The sequence below is a fragment of the Lithobates pipiens genome, unplaced genomic scaffold (genome assembly GCF_037356315.1).
Source record: "Lithobates pipiens isolate NorthernLeopardFrog02 unplaced genomic scaffold, aLitPip1_a1.2 Scaffold_28, whole genome shotgun sequence".
Taxonomy (NCBI): domain Eukaryota; kingdom Metazoa; phylum Chordata; class Amphibia; order Anura; family Ranidae; genus Lithobates; species Lithobates pipiens.
In genome coordinates, this window is record NW_027507789.1 from 72,208,210 (window position 1) to 72,230,915 (window position 22,706).

Genomic DNA, 22,706 nt, shown 5'->3' on the forward strand with positions numbered 1-22,706 from the left:
TGTTTACACACTCTGTGCATCTTCCAAATTTGTAATTTAGATAAATACAACATTTTGTTTTTAAAATAGCAAAAATAAAACCCTATCTAGTTTTTGTTGTTTCACACTCTCCCCAAAACATCAATGATGTTCTTCATTTTATTTTTTACATCATTGATGTTTTGATGGATAATTTCCAAATCACGATTGCACCCCATTATCTCCCCGATCAAGATCTGGGCACTTTCACTGGTAAAACGGGAATCTTCTTCCACATCACCTACAAAACAAAGCAAACAAACACACCATGTAATAAAAATATGGTGATATACACTGCTGAGCTTACCGGAAGCTGTGTTCTCCGACACTCACCTGTTGCGGTGACAATTTGCCTAACCTCAACGATCTCTCCTTCCTCCTCCTCCTCCTGCTCCTGCTCCTCTGTTTCTGCTTTTGGAAGTTGCCCTTCTTTGTGAGGGGTGTGGTCCCTGGTGTCCTCATACTTGCCGAGTCTTCTCTCCCCTATGAGAATGTAAACAAAGAATAATTAGCACACAGAGGGCAGAAATAGGAATCTGAAACATTGCTTGGAAGTGTTGTACAATTGTCTTTTTTGGCCGAGTTACAAGGTGAGAACATTATTGGGTACACTTTGTTAAGCTGGAATACTTCCCTGCAGAACGATGTTTCTTACGAACGAACGAAACCATGAACTTGAAAGTGGCCATTTTAAAATGCACAACATGAAATCAAAGCACATGGAGAAGTATGCAAGCAAGAATAATCATATGAACACACGACAACTACTTACTTTTTTTAAGAACACGCTTGATCCTTATGTACTGCTCGTGCTCCCTCAGTTTTAGGTCTGACCAGCGTTTTCTCAGTTGATCCTTGGATCGGCGTACCCCAAAATTCTTATGAAGACTCTTCACAACTTTATTCATGATCTTGGCCTTTCTGATATTTGGGTTTGGGTAAGGTCCATACTTCCCATCATAGTCGGTCCTGTTCAATATGTCGACCATCTCCAACATCTCTCCAAAAGACATATTTGAGGCCTTAAATCTTCTCTTCCTGGATCGGGATGTTTCAGGCTCCGGGCTTTCCTCACCCTCCTCCCCGTTATTGGAACTATTATTAGTGCGCACCTGTGTTCTCTCCACCATGTCCTCCCCCCACTGCACCAGAAGCGAAGGGGCGGGGAATAGTCTAGAAAGAACGCCAGGGGCGGGCGGAGTTTCACGCATGCGCACTGTATATAAAACGCAACACACGTGTATCGTCCGTACAATCTGGAAAGAGAGTGAGGCGCGGACGTGACGAACGTGGAAACGAAGGTAAAATTTATAACTTGGTGCTTCACTAGACTAGACTGCTTCTATCTAGGCCGATGTTGGGACAATATTAGGAGGGTTTTTAATGGCATTATTAGTATTTGTGGGTTTGTCTTGTGTTGTGTCTTGCAGACAATATGGATCCTTTCCAAAATGAAAATTTTCTGGGGCTATTCCTAGAACTCTACATGGAGATGCCCTGCCTGTGGCAGTTCCACAACGAGTTTATGCCGACAGAACAAAGAGGAACGCAGCACTGGAGAAACTGCTTTCTTTGGTGCGGATCATGGTCCCCACAGCAGACATGGACTATCTGAATAGGAAAATTGGGGCCATGCGGATTACATATTTCAAGGAGAGAAAGAAGCACCTGGAGTCCTTGAGAGCAGGAGATCCAGATGCCGTTTATTCCCCCAGGATGGTTCACTTTGACAGGCTGCATTTTCTGGTATACCAAGGGGTACCCAGGCCACCACTCTCCAGTCTTCCTTCAAGGCATCCTTCACCCCCAGCTGAGGCTTCTGATGTCCAACCTGGGCCTTCCAGGCAGCAACATGTGGTGGGGCCCAGCTTGAGACAGGTATTGCATTGTTGAACATATTTCTTGTGTTACATTTAATGATGTTAACTAGATGTTCTTATTGATCAGTAAGTTGTGATTTCTCAAAGTGGTTTACATCTCAAGTGTCAGTAGTGACCAAAAATGATTGGGACGGGAAAGAAAAATGCTGGTCTCAGAATGATAGTTTGTTCTATTTGGTAACATTCAATTATCAAAAGCCAGGAGCACAAAATTGTGTGATTGATGATCAAAAAACTAAAACGATGTCCCCTTTTCATACACAGGAAGACCTCAGTCGGGGGGAGGCTGTGGCAAGTGGCAGCCAGGAGGTCGACCAATGCCCTCCTTCTCCTCCTGCCCCAACTACAGGAGCCGAGCCACAGCCTGGAAGGATGCCTGGTGGGAAGTGGCCAAGGAAGACGAGAGAGAAGATGCAGCCTCTTGAAGATCCACATCCTGGGGACAGAAATGGCATCTGAATTTCCTGTTCTCTAGGACTTCTGGACCAGACTTCTCTCCCTGAGATATCTACTCCTCAGGCCACCAATTTTTTCTATTCTAATTTGTTCATGTCTGCCCTGGGGGCCAAAGGCTGCACCAAAGTAAGAAGTTTCTCCAGTGCTGCGTTCCTATTTTTATTTTATAGCGACCAAAATAAAGTTTTTTTTTGTTTGATGAAATACTTGTGTAATGTGTTTTCCTTCCAAAAGGCCAGTTTATTTGTGAGCAGGCAGGTACATTTCAAAAATACAAAGTGAAATGAATAACAAGGGGTACCAACACTAAACAAACTCCTGTAGATTAAAAAAGAAAAACCAAAGATAAAAAATAAAATAATGATGTTGTGGTAAGTTTACACACAAAAAACACCCTAAAAAAAGGAGAAATGAGCAAACTGTCTTTAAAGGAGATTTTTAGGAATTAAAAATAAAAAAGCATCCAAAAAAGAATAAACCAAATCTAAAATTGTGTAGATGTGACGCAAACTAAAATTGTATTGCTGAAATGGTTAAAAAAGAGTAATGAAATACGTTCGGGAGAAGTGTGTGTGACTATGAGCATCAAAAGAAGTTCGTTCTTGCAGCATTGTAAAGAACAAGAGAATGCGCTTGATGAAAGAATTTTTAACATTGCAGCGTGACGAATGTGCTATATCGCTTACGAGCAGTAGTTTTACCTGAACGAGCGCTTCCGTGTCGGAATTTGAATGTGAGCATGCGTGGCACCTTGTCCGTCGGAGTAGGCTACACATGATCGGAGTATGTCCGATCGGACCAGTTGGTCGCAAAATATTTACAACATGTTGGAAAACTTGGTCCGACGGCTATTCCGACTAAATCAGTCCAATGCATACCACACACAGTCGGATTATCCAACAACACGGTCCGATAGGACACATTCCGACAGATTCTCCGACTGTGTGTACAAGGCTTTAGTGAACCTTAGTGAACAAACAGCATCATCAAGGCCAAGGAAGTTATAAAAAAATATCCCAAGCTTTGAACATCTCACGGAGCACTGTTCAATCCATTATCCAAAAATGGAAAGAGTATGGCACAACTGCAAACTTACCAAGACATGGCCATCCACCTGAACTGACAGGCCAGGCAAGGAGAGCATTAATCAGAGAAGCAGCCAAGACACCCATTGTAACTCTCAGAGATCCACAGCTCAGGTGGGAGAATCTGTCCACAGGACAACTATTCATGCACTCCACAAATTTGGCCTTTATGGAAGCGTGGGAAGAAGAAAGCCATTGTTGAAAGAAAGACATAAGAAGTCCTGTTTTCAGTTTGTGGGAAGCCATATGAGGGACACAGCAAACATGTGGAAGAAGGTGCTTTGATCAGATGAGACCAAAATTAAACTTTTTGGCCTAAAAGCAGAACACTATGTGTGGTGGAAAACTAATACTACACATCACCCTAAACGCACCATCCCCACCCGTGAAACATGGTGGTGACAGCATTATGTTGTGGGGATGCTTTTCTTCAGCAGGGACAGGGAAGCTGGTCAGAGTTGATGGGAAGATGGATAGAGCCAAATACAGGGCAATCATAGAAGAAAACCTGTTACTGCAAAAGACTTGAGACTGGGGCATAGGTTCACCTTCCAGCAGGACAACGACCATAAACATACAGCCAGAGCTACAATGGAATGGTTTAGATCAAAGAATATCCATGTGTTAGAATGGCCCAGTCAAAGTCCAGACTTAAATCAAATTGAGAATCTGTGGCAAGACTTGAAAATTGCTGTTCACAGATGCTTTCCATCCAATTTGACAGAGCTTGAGCTATTTTTCAAAAAAGAATGGGCAAAAATGTCACTCTCTAGATGTGCAAAGCTGGTAGCGACATCCACAAAAAGACTTGCAGCTTTAATTGCAGCAAAAGGTGGTTCTACAAAGTATTGACTCAGGGGGGCTGAATACAAATGCACGCCACACTTTTAACATATTTATTTATTTGTAAAACATTTTGAAAACCATTCAACCAACAATTCATAATTTTCCTTCCACTTCACAATTATGTGCCACTTTGTGTTGGTCTATCACAATCCCAATAAAATACATTTAAGTTTTTGGTTATAACATGACAAAATGTGGAAAATTACAAGGGGTATGAATATTTTTTCAAGGCACTGTATGTAGTTTGTCAGCGGCGGCAGGGGGTTTAACACACACTCCTAGCAGATACAGCATTAGGGAGTGTGTGTAAATCTGACAAGCTGACTGTCAGCTGTCAGATGGTTTCACACACCCTCCTACTGCCAGATCTTCCTGGATGCGACCTGTGCTCCATTATATTCATTAATGAACAGGTTAGACATCGGAAGCGGAGTTCCACCCAAAAATGGAACTTCCGCTGTCTGGATTATTCCCCTGCTCTTGTACCACATTTGGCACCTTTTATGGGGGAGCAGATATCTGTCTAATACAGGTATTTTCTCACTCTTCCGGTGAAAGATCGCCGGAGTATCTGCAGAGATCTATGCCATGTCCGGCCCCTCCTCTGTCCCCCCTTGCTGTCTTCTGGGAGACACACAGGTCCCAGAAGACAGCAGGGACCACTCAGAACGCGCAGTGTGACTCGCGCATGCGGAGTACGGAACTACGCTGTAAGGCTTCACTTCCTGATTCTCCTACTAGCAATGCCGACGCCTGCACCCAGAACCGAGGGGATGGATCAGCTTCGGGTGAGGACTTTGCAGGCTCCCTGGACAGGTAAGTGTCCTTCTTTTAAAAGTCAGCAGCTGCAGTATTTGTAGCTGCTGATATACTGCTGTGCAAAAATAGAAAAAGGTTAAACGAGTGCTGTGCTATATATGGTGATATATAATGACTGATATAATTTGCAATAATGAAAAAATAAATAAAAAATTGTGTATCCAAACAAATAATATATCATACAATCTTATCCAAATAGGAATATCCACACCTAAACAGTGAATGTTAATTAAAATAATGAGAAAAGTCCATATGTGACATCAACAAAGAAATCCTTAAAGATGGGAGCCACAGTGTATTGAACTTCAATATTGACAGAAGAGAACCTTGCCAATCCAACCAAGAAGTCACAATGGTGTTTAAGCCGCCACCAATTCAAAGGTTTAAATATGCTTACCAGATTGTATGGACTCAAATACTGTTAATAAACACACAGAAAAAAAACATAGTAAAACAGTGCTTCCCTTATGTCAATACTATAAATGTAGGAACATTATCAGTATATATATTGTTATATCTCAAAAGAAGGTATATTCCCGTAGGTTAGGAATAAAGAGTCAATGAGTGAGTAAGGGCCGGTTCACACAGCGAGGCGAGGCGAGGCGACACGGCTCGCCTCGCCTCGCTCCCGCAAGTCGCCCCCATTCAGTACTATGGAACCGTTCTGAGAGGAGCGACTCGAGTCGCTCCGACTCAGAAAAAAGGTTCCTGTACTACTTCGGGGCGACTTCGGGGGCGACTTGCATTGACTTCTATACAGAAGTCCTCTGCAAGTCGCCGCTGAGCTCCCCGCAGGTCGCGGCGAGGTAAGTCGGAGACGCCTCGCCGCGCCTCGCTGTGTGAACCGGCCCTAACTGTCTGACACTGTCGGTGCATGCAAGGCTGCCTTATTACTGTGGGCTGGAAATTCACAATCTGCAATGAAAGAGGGAGAGGAGAAAAAGGCACCAGGCAGGTATGGTGTAGCACAGTTTATTTGAAAAACACATATATAAACATCACTGCCACTCACAGAGTGGTTCGGGTGACAGTAGGCAGGGCTGGTGCAAGGATTTTTGACACCCTAGGCAAAACCTAATTTTGCCGCCCCCATTGGCTCCACCCCTGACTCCACCCCCTTTGCCCTGCCCATGTGTCAGAAGGCGCCACTATACAGGAAGCATCAGCTCTGCTTCCTCTAGCGCTGGCTCCATTACTGCGCTGCACCTCTAATTACAGTACCAGTCGGACTGAGTTAGTTACATGCTGCAGCCTGCAGAGCATGCACAAGTGGAGGTAAACCAGCGGCCGAGCATCCCTAAGCAGCACTGTGCCCTAGGCAGCTGCCTAGTTTGCCTAGTGGTAGCACCGGTCCTGACAGTAGGGGGCAAAGGGGGGAAGACACCGGGATGGTGCAACAAGAGCTGTGGTCTGTGTCTGGGAGAGGACTGTGTTTGAGCCATCCTGGATAAGCCTGAAAAGACAGGTGTCCGTCCAGAGGGAGCCGAGGCCAGGCAGACCAGGATCGCCATGGTGAAATGTCCAAGATGTAACGGCTCCCCAGGGAGAGGGTCCAAGACTCAGAGAGAAGCAGTCAGAGTGCACCGCATTAAGATGACACACCCCGCAGGAGTTGCTGGTTGTATTGGGTACTCTGTTCTTACCTAGACCTCTACAAAGACCTCTGTACCTCTGAAACCTTGGGTATACCCGTAAATAAATACAGATTGATTTTCTTTGCTTTAATGAAGATTGGCCTATTGAATAAAAGAGAAGTTTACCCTGATTTATGTGGAATCAGATGGTGGATCTGTCACACAGCACTAAGTTTGGGAGAGCTCATTCTTCTGATGACTATTTGACTCAATGTTAACAGTATTTGAGTCCGCGCAATCTGGTAAGCGCATTTAAACCTTTCTATTGGCAGCGGCTTATACACCAGGGTGACTTCTTCTTGGTTCTCTTCTATCAATATTGAAGTTCAATACACCTGTAGCTCCCTTCTTTAAGGATTTCTTTGTTGATGACACATATGGACTTGTCTCATTATTTTAATTCACATTCACAGTTTAGGTGTGGAAATTCCTATGTGGATACAATTGTATGATATATTATTTGTTCGGATACACAATTGTTTTATTGCAGTCATTTTATATCACTATATATAGCGCAGCACTCTTTTTTTTTTCTCATTAGAGAGAACCTATCACAAAAAAAAGCATCACATAGGGTACTTTTTGTCTACTATGTAATGAAAAAATGTTAGTAAAAGAAAAATGTAAAGAAAAGCGTAAAAAATTAAAGTTACCCCTACAAAAGTGACATCTGTTCAGTTCTACTCTAGTTCAAAGGGGATATGTCACTTTCTTTTTCGTACATCACAGGACACAGAGCCACAATATTTACTGAATGGGTTATATAGGCACCACTAGGTGATGGACACTGGCACACCCTAGACAGGAAGTTTAGCTCCCTATATAACCCCTCCCCTTATTGGGAGTACCTCAGTTTTTTTTCCAGTGTCTAAGGTGTTGGTCACAAGTAAAGACATGCTGTGCTGAGCTCTGCTGGGGCAAGCCATGCAACCAGGTTCATTCAAGGTATCTTTTCCAGGCCGAATTGAATGGTACCCGAGCCTCGTGTCCAAAGAAATTAGGTTTTACCTGTAACGCTTCTCTTTTTAGAGAGCTGCAACCCGGGATCCAGTGTTTGTTTTTTTCAGCCATATTTTCCTGGCGGGGTGCTTTACAGGTCCAGGAGTGTGGCTAACCCCATAACAAGGGGCGCTGGTTCCTGAAGGTTTTTTAACGGAGCCCACCGTGAGTGGTGAAGATTGGATCTGTATGGTTTACCACAGAACCCTGCAACCGGATAAGGTAAGGGAGATAACTAAGGAATTTTTCTAATTCTTGTGGGTTTTCTCCTTTAACCACTTGCTTACTGGGCACTTAAACACCCTTCCTGCCCAGACCAATTTTCAGCTTTCGGTGCTCTCACACTTTGAATGACAATTACTCAGTCATGCAACACTGTACCCAAATGAATTTTGTGTCCTTTTTTTCCCACAAATAGAGCTTTCTTTTGGTGGTATTTGATCACCTCTGGGGTTTTTATTTTTTGCGCTATAAATGAAAAAATTTTGAAAAAAAACGCATATTTCTTTGTTTCTGTGACAGAATTATGCAAATTATTAATTTTTCTTCATAAATTTTGGCCACAATTTATACTGCTACATATCTTTGGTAAAAATAACCGAAATTAGTGGATATTATTTGGTCTTTGTGAAAGTTAGAGAGTCTACAAGCTGTGGTGCGAATCGCACAAAATTGATCACATCTGATGTACTGGTGACCTATCTCGCTTCTTGTGACCCGAACAAGTCAGGAAAGTACAAATACCCCCCAAATGACCCCTTTTTGGAAAGTAGACATTCCAAGGTATTTAGTAAGAGGCATGGTGAGCTTTTTGATGTTGTCATTTTTTTCCCACAATTCTTTGCAAAATGAAGATTTTTCATTTTCTTTATTTTTCTCCACAAAATTGTCATTGTAATAGGTTATTTCTCTCACGTGGCATGTGTATACCACAAATGACACCCCCCAAAAAATTCTGCTACTCCTCCTGAGTATTACAATACCACATGTGTGGGACTTTTTCACAGCCTGGCCACATAGAGAGGCCCAACATGCAGGGAGCGCCATCACGTGTTCTAGAAGCATAAATTACACATCTAACTTGTTGACTACTTATTACACTTTTGAAATACCAGGACAATGACACGTGACACTGATGACAGATGGCACTGATACGTGGCAATGATGACACTTATACGTGGCACTGATGACACGTGGCACTAATATGTGGCACTGATGACACGTGGCACTAATACGTGGCACTGATGACACGTGGCACTAATACGCGCCACCGGTGACAGATGGCACTAATACGTGGCACCAATGACGCGTGACACTAATGACAGATGGCACTGATAAGTGGCATTGATGACACGTGACACTGACAACAGATGGCACGTGACACTGACAGGTGGCACTGATGACAAATGCCACTGATACGTGGCACTGATGACAGATGGCACTAATACGTGGCACTGATGACAGATGGCACTATGTGGCACTAATAACACGTGGCACTGATGACAGATGCCACTTATACGTGGCACTGATGACAGATGGCACTGGGGACAAATGGCACTGACAACAGGTGGCACTGGGGACAGATAGCACTGCGGGCAGGTGGCACTGGGGTGGGGTGGATTGCACTGGGGTGGATGGCACTGGGGCGGATGGCAGTGGGGCAGGATGGCACTGGGGCGGATGGCACTGGGGCGGATGGCACTGGGGCAGGATGGCACTGGGGGGGGCATGGCACTGGGGGGGGGGGGGTGGCACTGGGGGAGGATGGCTCTGGGGGAGGATGGCTCTGGGGGAGGATGGCACTTTTTTTTAACTTTTTTTTTACTTTTTTTTTTTTTTTTTTACACTGACGGCTGCTGCAGCCGTTCTTCTCTCCCCTCTCACACGCTGTCTGTGTGAGGAGGGAGAGCGGCGCTGAGAGATGATCTCATATGTTTACATATGAGATCATCTCCCATTGGACACGCCGATCACGCTGTAAACGGCCGCTGTGATTGGCCGTTTACAGCGATCTGTGTTTGCCTGTCCCCGGGGGACACGGCAAACACAGAACTTCCGCGATGCGCGCCCGCGGCGGCGCGCATTGCGGAAGTAAACACCAGGCCGTCCAGGGACGGCCAGGCGAGGGAAGCCGCCCGCCCTAAGGCCGTCATTCGGCTATAGGGCGGGCAGGAAGCGGTTAAGTAAATTTTGCTATGCCTAAAGCAGCCACCGGGGGTTGTCAAGAGCATGTACCTTCTCCATGCTTGTCAGTCTTGCTCTGTGTCACAAGCTGCACGCTTCTTCCGAGATCCGAGCTCAAGCTCCAGGTAAGATGTGGGAAGGGGGGTTTTCTCTTTCCAGGAATGTCCCCCCACAGCTTCCTTCCAGGCTAGAGGCCATGGTTCAGTTGGCGATATGCCGCACTGCTCCCGCTGCCCCTCCATAAGCCCTTGTACACACAGTCAGAAATTCCAATGGAAAATGTCCGATGGGACCGTGTTGTCGGATAATCCGACAGTGTGTGGGCTCCATCGGACTGACAAAGTTTGAGAGCTGGCTATAAAATTTAACGACAACATGATCAGATGCGCGTCAGTTCCGATCATGTGTAGCCTAGTCCGACGGACAAGGTGCCACGCATGCTCAGAATAAATTCTGAGATGAAAGCGCTCGGTCAGGTAAAACTACCGCTCGTAATCGATATAGCACATTCGTCACGCTGCAATGTTAAAAATTCTTTAATGCAGCGCATTCTCTTTTTCTTTAGAATGCTACAATAATGAAGTTTTTTTGCTGTTCATATTCACACACACTTCTCCCAAACTTATTTCTTTATTCTTTTTCCTCATTTCATGAATACAATATTTTAATTTGTCACATCTCCCCAATCATTTTTTTTAATTTTTTGTTTTAAATTTTGTGGTTGGTTTTTTTAATCAAGATCTCCTTTTTTGACAGTTTGCTCATCTTCAGAATTTTTTTGGTGTGTTTTGTGTGTCAACTTACAACAACACCATTATTATCTTTTCATTTGATTGTTTTCTTTTTTAATCTCTAGGAGGTTGTTTGGTGTTGGTTCCCCTTGTTATTAATTTGACTTTGTATTTTTGAAATGTACCTGCCTACTCACAAATAAACTGTCCTTTTTGAGGTAAAACACATAGGCAAGTATTTCTTGAACCAAAAAAAAACTTTATTTAAGTGTCAGTAACAAATAAAGAGGGAGGCAGCACTGGAGAAACTGGAGAGATTAGGGAAGCTTTTGGCCCCCAGGGCACACATCAACTATTTAAATGCAAAAATTGGTGGCCTGAGGAGTATATATTTGAGGGAGAGCAGTCTGGTCCTGAAGTCCAAGAAATCCGGAACAGCAGCAGATGACATCTATGTTCCCAGGCTGTGGTCCTACAAGAGGCTGCATCTTCTGTCAGACCAGACTGAACCCAGGCTATCACTCTCTGGTCTTCCTTCCACGCTTCCTTCCAGGCTGTGGCTGTGGTGCTGGAAGTGTGGCAGGAGGAGGAGGAACATGGTCCAAATCACACAAGTGTGTTGTTTGTGTGATTTGGCCCAACAACCCCTTGTTGATTGTGTGGATAATGAGCTCCTCACACCTGAGTTGTTGCCCCTCCTCCGTTTGCTGGAGTTTGCAGGCAGGCAAGGCAGCAAAGGCCTCTTGATATGTGGGGGTGGCTTTGGGGGCTGCTGAAGCCTCCCCAATGAGCTTCGGAGCCGACTCCTCCACATTCCCCCCCTTTCTGGCCCTTTTGGGTGGAAGGCGGAGGGGAGGGACCTGTGATTGATTCAGGCTCCTACGCCTGCCCACCTCTTAGCTGCCGCTTACCCCTGCCTCCTCCTGACTGCCACGTTCCACAGCCACCTCCTGGCTGCTGCATTCCACGCCCTCCTCCTGGCTGAGGTCTTCCTGTGTATGAAAAAGGGACATAGTTTTAGTTTTTGGTTCATCAAACACACACACAATTTTCAGCTCTTAACTGTTGCAAATTGTTAACAAATAGAAAAGACTATCATTCTAAGCCCAACATTTTTCATTCTTGGCCCAAATGTTTTGGCCACTACTGTCTATTGATATGTAAAACACTTCCTAAAATCAGCAATTAGTGAGCAACAATCAAGTTAACATCATTCATTTTTACTCCAAAAATATGTAGAACAATACTATACCTGGCTCAAGCTGGGCTCCTCCAGTTCTTCCTGCCTGGAAGGCCCAGGTTGGGCGTTGGAAGCCTCAGCAGGGGTGGAATGAAGCGTAGAAGGACGCGTGGAAGGAAGGGTAGAGAGGGATTCCCTGACCTCAGCCTGGTCTGACAGAAACTGCATCCTCTCATAATACCACAGCCTGGGGACATAAACCTCATCTGTTGCTGCTCCCGTTTTAATGGACTCCAGCACCTTCCTGCACTCCCTCAGATATGTACTCCACAGGCCACCAATTTTAGTTTTTAAATAGGGGATGTCTGCCCTGGGGACCACTTCACAAACTCTAGCAGTTTCTCCATCGCTGCCTGCCTCTTTAATTTGTTACTGTAGTGAGGATGTGTAGCTTGCCACAGACAGGGCAGCTCCCTGTACTTGTCGATGAACAGGGGGAGAAAACTGTGGTCGTTAAACCCATCCATATTATCTGCAAGACACAACACAAGACAAAATGTCAGGCTAAACTCTTCTAAATCTTGTCCCAATACAGGCCTCAATCTCTAAGCAGTATAGGCTAGTGATGTACCAAGTTAAAATTGTACCTTTGTTTGCACAATCGGCACGTCAGCTTCTCCCTCTGCTCACAGATCGTATGTACCACACATGTGTGTTGCCTTTTATATACAGTGTGAATGCGTAAAACTCCGCCCGCCCCTGACGTTCTTTCTAGACTATTCCCCGCCCCTTCTCTTTCGGCACAGTGAGGAGAGCACATAGTGGAGACACAGCAGGGGCATGCTAATTCCACTAATGAGGAGGAGGACGAGGAAAGCCCGAAGCCTGAAACATCCCAATCCCGGAGGAGAAGATTTAAGGCCTCAAATATGTCTTTTGTCGAGATGTTGGAGATGGTGGACATATTGAAGAGGAACGACTATGATGGGAAGTATGGACCTTACCCAAACCCAAATATCAGAAAGGGCAAGATCATGACTAAAGTTGTGAAGAGTCTTCAGAAGAATTTTGGGGTACGACGATCCAAGGATCATCTAAGAAAATGCTGGTCAGACCTGAAACTGAGCGAGTTCTTCAAAAAAGTAAGTAGTTGTCGTGTGTTCATATTATTATTATTGCTTGCATACTGCTCCTTGTGCTTTGATTTAATGCTGTACAGTTTAAAATGGCCACTTTCATGTTCATGGGGTCAATCGTTCGTAATAAACATTGTTCGTTAGCCCACTCCAAAAATTATGTTTTGCCAACTTGCACTTGACTACATTTGTTCACACAACAGGTAAGTATTCCAGCTTTAGAAAGTGTCAAAAATAATGTTTTAACCTTTGAACTCTGCCAAAAAACACAATTGTACGACACTTCCAAGCAATGTTTCATAATTCTATTTCTGCCCTCAAATATCTGTGTGCTAATTATGCCGTTTTTACTTTCTCATAGGGGAGAGAAGACTCGGGGCGTCTGAGGACAACAGGGACCCCACACCTCCCAAAGAAGGGGAAATACCAAAAGCACAAGCAGAGGAGGAGGAGGAAGGAGAGATTGTAGAGATTGGCGAAATTGTCACCACAACAGGTGAGTGTCGGAGACCACAGCTTCAGGTAAGCTAATAAATGTATGCCTGCATATTTATAATACATTGTGTGTTTTTTTTTTTTGGTGATGTGGATGTTGTGGAAGAAGAATCGCATTTTACCAGTGAAAGTGCCCAGATCCTCATTGGGGAGATAATGGGGTGCAATCGCGATTTAGAGAATATCCAGAAACACATCAATGATGTTCAAAAAAAAATGAAGAACCTCATTGATGTTTAGCTAGCATCCATTTAAATTTGTTCAAAAACACTTTTATATTTTTAGAAAAGCCAAATTTGGAAGATGCACACAGTGTGTCAACATGTACTATCTCCCATCATGAGGGATAAATGTACGCGTTTTGTGGGTGCAACCCCTTCCTTGCTAACAAGTGGCTGAGATGAAGGGGTTGCACCCCCAAAACACGTACACTGATACCCCATTAGGGGAGATAGCACATGTTGACACACTGTGGTTCTCAATTTGTGTGCATCTTCCAAATTTGGCTTTTCCAGGGGTGACACACCATGTGATGAAGGCAATATCAGCACAGTTTGTACATACTCATGTCTGATATTGTCTTCACTTTTCAAAGTTGAACTTTGTAAGTTCCTGTGTTTTGTATGTTATGCTTTGATACATGCCTGTTTATACAAAAATGTTTGAAAAATGTTACCCAAAATAATGTTTTATATCCACCAAATATGTTGTTTTGTTGTAAAACCCTGTCTAAACGCATATGTGAATGTGCTTTGAGTAAAAAGTTAAATTATCAACAATGTGTGGCTTCTTTTTTCAAAGTGCAAAAGCAGTATTTGTAGTAAAGTTGTTGTTTTCTGTGACAATGGGTGTTATTTACTAAAGGCAAATCCACTTTGTACTCCAAGTGCAGTTTCAGATGCACTTTTGTAGTGCATAGTGGATTTGCCTTTAGTAAATAACACCCACAGTGATATTTAAATTTCCCCAATCACGCCATTTTCATGACCCCACATATTTCTGCCATGGTGCTGAAAATGATCAATATTTTTGTCAGTAATGCACTACATACATTATCAACAAAAACAAGGTGTGTGTGTAGCAGACCCACAACATAATAAGATTATCTGAAGAAGAGACTGTCACCTCATCTCGCTCTGAAATTGGGTTTGCACTGTTGTAGAAAAAGACCCCAAAAAACCCCAAATAAAACCTAGGAAACACCTCAAAAAAAGCCAAGCAGTAAATGAAAACAAAGATTATTAGAGTTTCAAAGAAAAATTTATTTAAAAAATGCCTCTCAGACATTGTCTGGCATATCAATGGCACCTCTACCCACAAAGTACTCCACATATCTGGATCTGACCTCACGGGCGCTTTGGGGGGGCAAGCCAAGCTGAGCAGCTTCAAGGGCCGTGAGGTTGACATTTTCCGGCAAGTCTGCATCAGGCCCAACTGAGGCCAGATAGTTTTCTGAGAGTTTTTTCAAAAAAGTGTGCAGAACGCAGCAGGCAAGCACAATATGATTTAGTTTATATTCTGCCATGTATATTGGAGTCAAAAATAGGTGGAACCGGCTGGCCATTATCCCAAAAGTGTTCTCCACTACTCTTCTGGCTCTGGCCAGCCACACATTAAAGATCCTCTGATCCGGGGTGAGGGTCCTCATCTGGGAAAGGCTGCATCAGATGATTTGCCAGAGCAAACGCCTCATCCACGACGAAAACAAAGGGGAGTCCTCTGGAGGTGGCAAGCCCAGACTGCCACTCTGGAGACGCCAGTAGAACTCTGTCCCCACCAACACTCCACCATCTGACATACGGCCATTTTTTCCCACGTCCACATACAGGAAGTCATATGTCGCTGACACCACCGCCAACATCACGATACTATTATACCCCTTGTAATTATAATAGTAGAACCCCGAGTTGGGGGATGGGACGATAGGGACACGGATTGATTCCCATCAATTGTACCTCCACAATTGGGAAAGTCCCAATGGCTGGCAAAGTGGGAGGCCACAGTCTGCCATTCCTGTGGCGTTGAAGGAAACTGTGGAGTCAAAAAAGAAAAAAAAATTAGTCATTTTGCACATCAACATTGCAAGTAGATTAGACACAAACATTTTTGGCCAATATCAGTATAACATTTTTGGAAATGATTATTTAAAGCCAAAAGTATAAGGTCCCCTTCTGATGGCCCATTGCAAAAAATTAGGGGGGGGGGATGTTTGGACAGGTAACCCTCTCCACATCATTGAGAGCTGAATGCATAAATACCTTGGCCAGCCCCTCCTTATTTACACTACTGGCAGCCCACCGGACAGGTAAGAAGTGTCATAATACAAAAAAAAGAAACAAATGGAAGCACATTTTGACATTCTGCTATTTTCTATCAAGATAATAATAGGAGAAAAAAAAACTTTAAACAGTAGCATTTGAAAGTATTGAGGCAGGCCCTTGCACTACATGCTTTGGTGAATTCATCCATAAATCGGTCCAGAAAAAAGGTGCATTGGGTCAGCAGATAGAGGATTGCTATCAGCTGACCTAGCAGTTGGGGGGAGGGGGGTTTCAAAAGAGTTTGGCCCACAAAAAAAAAACTCTGGCACTCTGCATGAATTTAAGCACACACATAACATTTGTACTCATTTTAGGGGGTGTTTAGGGGAAAGCAATACTATGGAGCTGACAAAATACATTGCTAAGTGACTAGGCTATTGCTTTATGGCCCCAGAAGAGCATGCTGGGGAAGCTAGTGAAGGCAAATATGCATGAAGGACAAAAAAGGAACTTGAAAAGTTTCCAGCATGCATGAGGACAAAGGGCCACAGCATATCAATTACAGCATATTGCAATCATGGTATTTAGGGAATGAGGAAAGAAATCCATTACATTAGCAAACATTAAATACTTAGAATGTGATGTTAAAGGAGAAAACTTACCTTAATATAGTCCTTCTGCAGGACCTGTATGATGGTAGAACAGGTCTCTGGAATAATGATTCCCAGAGCCTGGGGGGAGATGCCTGTCGAGAACTTCAGGTCCTGAAGACTTCTCCCTGTCGCCAAGTGTGGAGTGGATTAGAGGAAAGGTTAGTGGCTTAAATCGCATTTTCCCAAAGTGGAAGAAAACGCATTAGGTCCCCTTCTACCACCCAGGTACCTCAAACAGAGGAACTCTGGGAAAGGGGAGACTAATCCCCCTCAGGGGACCGGGAAGAGACTGATGACTTCTCTTCTGAGGAATCAAATGGGGAAGGACCCTCTTCAGTTTCACAGGCTGCGAAATTGCTGGTGCATTCTCTTACTGAAATGGCCCGCTCCACATTTAAGTTACCCGTAACTGAGTTGGTTGAAAAGCCCAATTCTTCTTTGGGTTCACTGAAGCCTACTCAAGCTGTGAATGCTTTTCCTGTTCATTCATTGCTGGAAAAGCTTATTTATTCTGAGGGGGATCACCCAGATAAACATTTTTTCCCTTTTTTTCAGCACTTTATCCTATGGAAGAACAATTTACAAAGATGTGGGGTATACCAACAATTAACGCTGCTATATCCTCTGTGAATAAAAGTTTGACTGTTGACAACACTCAAATGCTTAGGGATCCAATCAATAAAGCAATTGGGGTATGTCAATCCTTGAGAGACCACTTGAAACAGGTGCTCAAGGTTTTCTCTGAACAGAAGGCCCAGGTGTTAGCCGAGCTGCCAGCGGCTTTGTGTTTTGCAGTTGATGCAATCAGAGAATCTATCCTTCAGACCTCTCGCCTTACGACTGGGTTGGTGCATATGCGTAGAATCTTATGGTTGAAAAATTGGTCAGCCGAAGCGCCATACATAAAGCTTCTGGCTGGATTTCCCTTTCATGGTGTAAGGCTGTTTGGGGATGATTCGGACAATTATATCCAAAAGATTTCAAGTGGGAAAAGTACCCTTTTGCCAGTTAAGAAAAGGAGTATACATCCCTAATTTAAATGGGCTCTTTCTCCAGTGCCAGGGGCATCAGCCTCCAGGCAGTTGCAACGGCCTCCACCGTCAGGTTCAAGAGGTAAAACTCAGAGTCAACCCCAGGGACCAAAGAAGTCCTGGGGGAGGAAATCTACAAGACAGATCGCTAAATCCTCTTTATGAAGACTGCTACAGTTCTCAAAGGTCTGGCAGGAGGATTTTCAGGACAGATGGCTGGTCTCCACAATAATTCTAGGTTACAAACTAGAGTTCGGAGAATTCCCGTCTCCTCAGATCAAATTTTCCCAAAGAGCCAGAGATAAAGAAGTCTCTCCTTCAAGCATTGGAGAAACTTTTGTCGCAAAAAGTAATCATGGTGGTTCCCATGGAAGAGCAGGGGTTGGGGTTTTATTCAAACCTTTTCATGGTGCCAAAGCCAAATGGAGATGTCAGACCCATTCTAGATCTCAGAGATCTAAACCAGTTCCTAAAAATGTGATCCTTTCACATGGAATCAATCTGATCAGTAGTCTCCATCCTACAAGAAGAACTTCTGGCATCAATAGACATCAAGAATGCATACCTGTATGTATCTATTTTCCCGGCTCATCAGAAATATCTGAGTTTCGAAGTGGAAAAACTTAATTTTCAGTTTGTAGCTCTACCTTTCTGTCTAGTTACTGAACCTCGGTTGTTTACAAAGGTCCTGGCCCCTCCTCTGGCCAGATTAAGGGCCCAGGGTATAACGATTATAGCTTACCTAGAAAATCTGCTCTTAATAGACCGGTCAGTAGACCGCTTAGATCAAAGCTTGGTCATCACAGTCAACTATCTGGAATACCTATGTCGGGTCCTCAACCTAGAGAAGTCTTCTTTAAAACCAGTAAGAAAACTAGAGTACTTGGGTCTGATTATAGATACAACCCAGAAGAGGGTGTTTTTACCTCAGGTAAAAATCAGCGCTATAAAGGAGCTGGTTCAGGTAGTCAGGGTGAAAAAGGGTCCTTCTATTTGCCTTTGTATGAGGTTGTTGGGAAAGATGGTGGCTTTGTTCGAAGTGGTTCCCAATGCTCAGTTTCATTCAAGACTGCTGCAAAACAATATCCTGCCTGCCTGGAACAAGAAAGTCCAGGCGCTAGATTTTCCGATGCGTTTATCGCCAATAGTGAGCCAGAGCCTCAGTTGGTGGTTGATACCCGAGAATCTGCAGAAAGGGAAATCCTTCTTACCAGTTACCTGGAAAGTGATAACAATAGATGCCAGCCTATCAGGTTGGGGAGCAGTTCTGAAAGAGACAGCTGTCCAAAGGAAATGGTCCAGAACCGAGAGGGCCTTACCCATCAACATTCTAGAGATTTGGGCAGCGTACCTAGCCCTAAAAGTCTGGACATTCAGGTTGCAGGGTTGTCCTGTCAGGATCCAATCCGACAAAGCCACAGCAGTGGCTTATATCAATCACTAAGGGGGCACCAGAAGTCATGCAGCCCAGGGAGAGGTAAACCAGATCCTAACCTGGGCAGAAAAGTATGTGCCATGCATATCGGAAATCTTCATTGCAGGGGTAGAGAACTGGTATGCGGACTGCTTAAGTCGCCAGCAGTTGTTCCCAGGAGAATGGTCTCTTCACCCCAACATCTTCCTGGCTATATGCCAAAGATTGGGGATCCCGGACGTAGATCTGTTTGCGTCCAGATTCAACAACAAGATCGTCAACTTTGTGTCAAGAACAAGGCATCCACTTGCATGCGGGACAGATGCTTTGGTGACCCCTTGGGATCAGTTCTAGCTGATTTATGCATTCCCTCCTATTCTGCTCCTACTATGGCTTCTTTACAGGATCAAACAGAAAAAGAAGTCGTGCTTCTTGTAGCCCCAGCGTGACCCAGAAGATCTTGGTATGCAGAAACAGTAAAGATGGCAGTAGGGCCCCCATGGACTCTACCACCGCGTCCAGACCTGCTATCGCAGGGACCAGTGTTCCATCCTACCTTACAAATGCAAAATTTAACACTTTGGCTATTGAAACCCACATTCTGAAGAATCGCAGGCTTTCAGGCTCAGTGATATCTACCTTGATTAATGCAAGGAAACCAGCTTCCAGTGTCATTTATTATAGAGTCTGGAAGTCATATGTTACCTGGTGTGAATCCAGGGGTTGGCATCCCAGAAAGTATGTCATTGGTAGAATCCTTGCTTTTCTGAAAATGGGGTTAGAGATGAAGCTGGCCTTGAGTATTATCAAGGGCCAGGTCTTGGTCTTGTCGGTATTGTTTCAATGTCCGCTTGCTTCGCATTCTTTGGTCCAAAGCTTTATACAGGGGGTAACGTGACTTAATCCATCGGTTAGAGCACCCCTGAACCCTTGGGACTTTAATTTAGTTCTGTCAGCATTACAGGAACAGCCGTTTGAGCCGATACAACATATTCCCTTGGTCCTTTTGACAAGAAAGCAAATTTTTCTGGTAGCCATTTCCTCTGCAAGAAGGGTATCAGAATTAGTGACTCTTTCTTGTAAAGAGCCATATTTAATCATTCACAAGGATATAGTACTGCGTCATCATCATAGCTTTCTACCAAAGGTGGTTTTCATCTAAACCAGGTTATTGTTCTGCCTTCATTTTTTTCAGAACCCTCTTCAACGGAAGAAAAGTCACTAGATTCTCTGAATGTAGTGAGAGCGGTCAAAATATATTTAGAGGCGTCTGCTCAGGTTCGGAAAATGGATGTTTTGTTTGTGTTCCCTGAATGTCCTAGGAAAGGACAGGCAGCGTCAAAATCTACTATTGCTAAGCGGATTCAGCATGTAATTATTCAAGCTTATGGTTTGAAGAGCAAAGTTCCACCTTTTCAAATCAAAGCGCACTCCACCAGGACTGTTCATCACCATGCCTCAGTGGCTCAAATCTGCAAGGCCGCAACTTGGTCTTCAGTCCATACATTTACCAGATTCTATCAGGTGGATGTGAGAATGCATGCGGATATCGCCTTTGGGCGCAATTTGCTGCAGGCAACTGTATAGGTCCTCAGGTCTGATTGTACCCTACTTTTGTTTGTGTCTCCCTCCCCTCAGCATTGCTCTGGGACATCCCATTCAGTAATTACTGTGGCTCTGTGTCCCGTGATGTACGAAAATAAAATAGGATTTTTATAACAGCTTACCTGTAAAATCCTTTTCTTCCAGTACACCACGGGACACAGAGGTCCCTCTTCTCTTCTATTACACGAATATTGCTTTGCTTCAAAACTGAGGTACTCCCAGTAAGGGGAGGGGTTGTATAGGGAGCTTAAAGCGGGATTCCACCCTAAAGTGGAACCTCTGCTGATCGGATCCCTCCCCCCCTCCGGTGTCACAATTGACACCTTTCAGGGGGGAGGGGGGTGGAGATACCTGTCAAAGACAGGTATTTACACCCACTTCCGGGCATAGACTCCTGTGGGAGTCTACGCCATTTCCTGCCCTGCCGCGCTGTCTGCTGGGACACACACGGGTCCCAGTGACAGCGCGGAGATTTCCTATTGCGCGGCGCGACTCGAGCATGCGCAGTAGGGAACCGGGAAGTGAAGCCGATTCGCTTCACTTCCTGATTCCCTCACCTAGAATGGTGGCGGCAGCAGCCGAGAGCCGTGCGATCGATCGGCCTCGGCTGCCGGCATCGCTGGAACCCGGGACAGGTGAGTGTCCATTTATTAAAAGTCAGCAGCTGTAGTATTTATAGCTGCTGGCTTTTAATATTTTTTTTTTTGGTGGAATCCCTCTTTAACTTGCTGTCTAGGGCATGTCAGTGTCCATCACCTAGTGGTGCCTAAATAACCCATTCAGTAAATACAGTGGCTCTGATTCCCGTGATGTACCCGAAGAAAAGGATTTTACAGGTAAGCTGTTGTAAAAATCTTATTCAACCCCTTTACTGCCACCAACTTACAGTGCCTTGAAAAAGTATTCATACTCCTTGAAATTTTGGGAATTGGGAATTGATTTTTCAAATTCATATTGGGATTTTATGTGATAGACCAACACAAAATGTCACATAATTGTGAAGTGGAAGGAAAATTCTAAAACATTTTCTTTTTTTTTTCTTTTTACAATTTCATTTTTTATCTTTTTTTTTTCATTTCTTTATTAGTTCTTTATTATTATTATTTTATAAAACATCACAAAAAACTTTGAGCCAATCAAGTTCAATTTCAATCAGAGCCGGGTTTCCATCACCGGCCCTGTTTGTACAAATTCAAATAATCTCACATTACTACCTCCCACCCCCCCTAAAATCCCCCCCCCCCCCCCAAATTCCCCCCTTCAACCCTCGCCCGAATCTCTCCAAGTACCTATCTATGGTCCTACCCCCTCACTTTCACTGATACCACTGATATCACTGATTTGCACTTCCTTCCCTCTACCATCTTTTCGGCGTATCTCGATGAGTGCTTATACTTTACCCAGTCTGCCCATTTCCTTTTCGAACCCTATTTCACCGTTAAACCTTAGAAACTACAAGTTATAAATTTTATTGCTTTTACCTAGCCAACTCTTCACTGAAGGGCTCTCGAGGTCCTTCCACTGTCAGGGGATTAAACTTTATAAGATGAGGCAGCAATGATCTCCTATATTGTTTGATGGAAACCCATGGAACCCATGGAACAGACATAACCATGGGTCCTCAGGTATTTTAGTGCCAGTAATTTCTTCTATTATTAATATTATTATATTAATATTATTTCTTTCCAATATACTTTTATTTTAGGGCATGTCCACCAAATATGGAACATACAGTAGTTCCAATTTCTGCACATCCCCTACAGCATAGATTAGAGGCCCCCCTATGAAATTGATGTAATTTATCTGGAGTTATGTACCATCGTGCCAAACACTTATAATTAATTTCCAGCAAGCTGCAATCCGATGATATAATCATCTGTCCGTGTAATCATGTGAGTGTGCCCATCTAAATCGCTTAGCCCTTGTACACATGGTTGGACAGTCTGACAACCAAATCCATTGGATTTTGTCCAACGGATTTTGTCCGAAACTGTTGCATACACACGGTCGGACAAAGTTGTCGGAAAATCCGATTGTACATAACGTGATGACGTTATTTTGTTACGACGGGACTACGTTCAGGCTAGTAGCCAATAGCTTTGGTCTAGGAATTTGATCTGAGCATGCGTGGAACTTTGTCCGTCGGAGTAGGCTACACATGATCGGAGTATGTCCGATTGGAGCATTTTGTCTAAAGATTTTACGGAGAAGTTGGAAAACTTGGTCCGTTGGATACTCCGACGGAAACAGTCCAATGGAGACCACATACAGTCGGATCA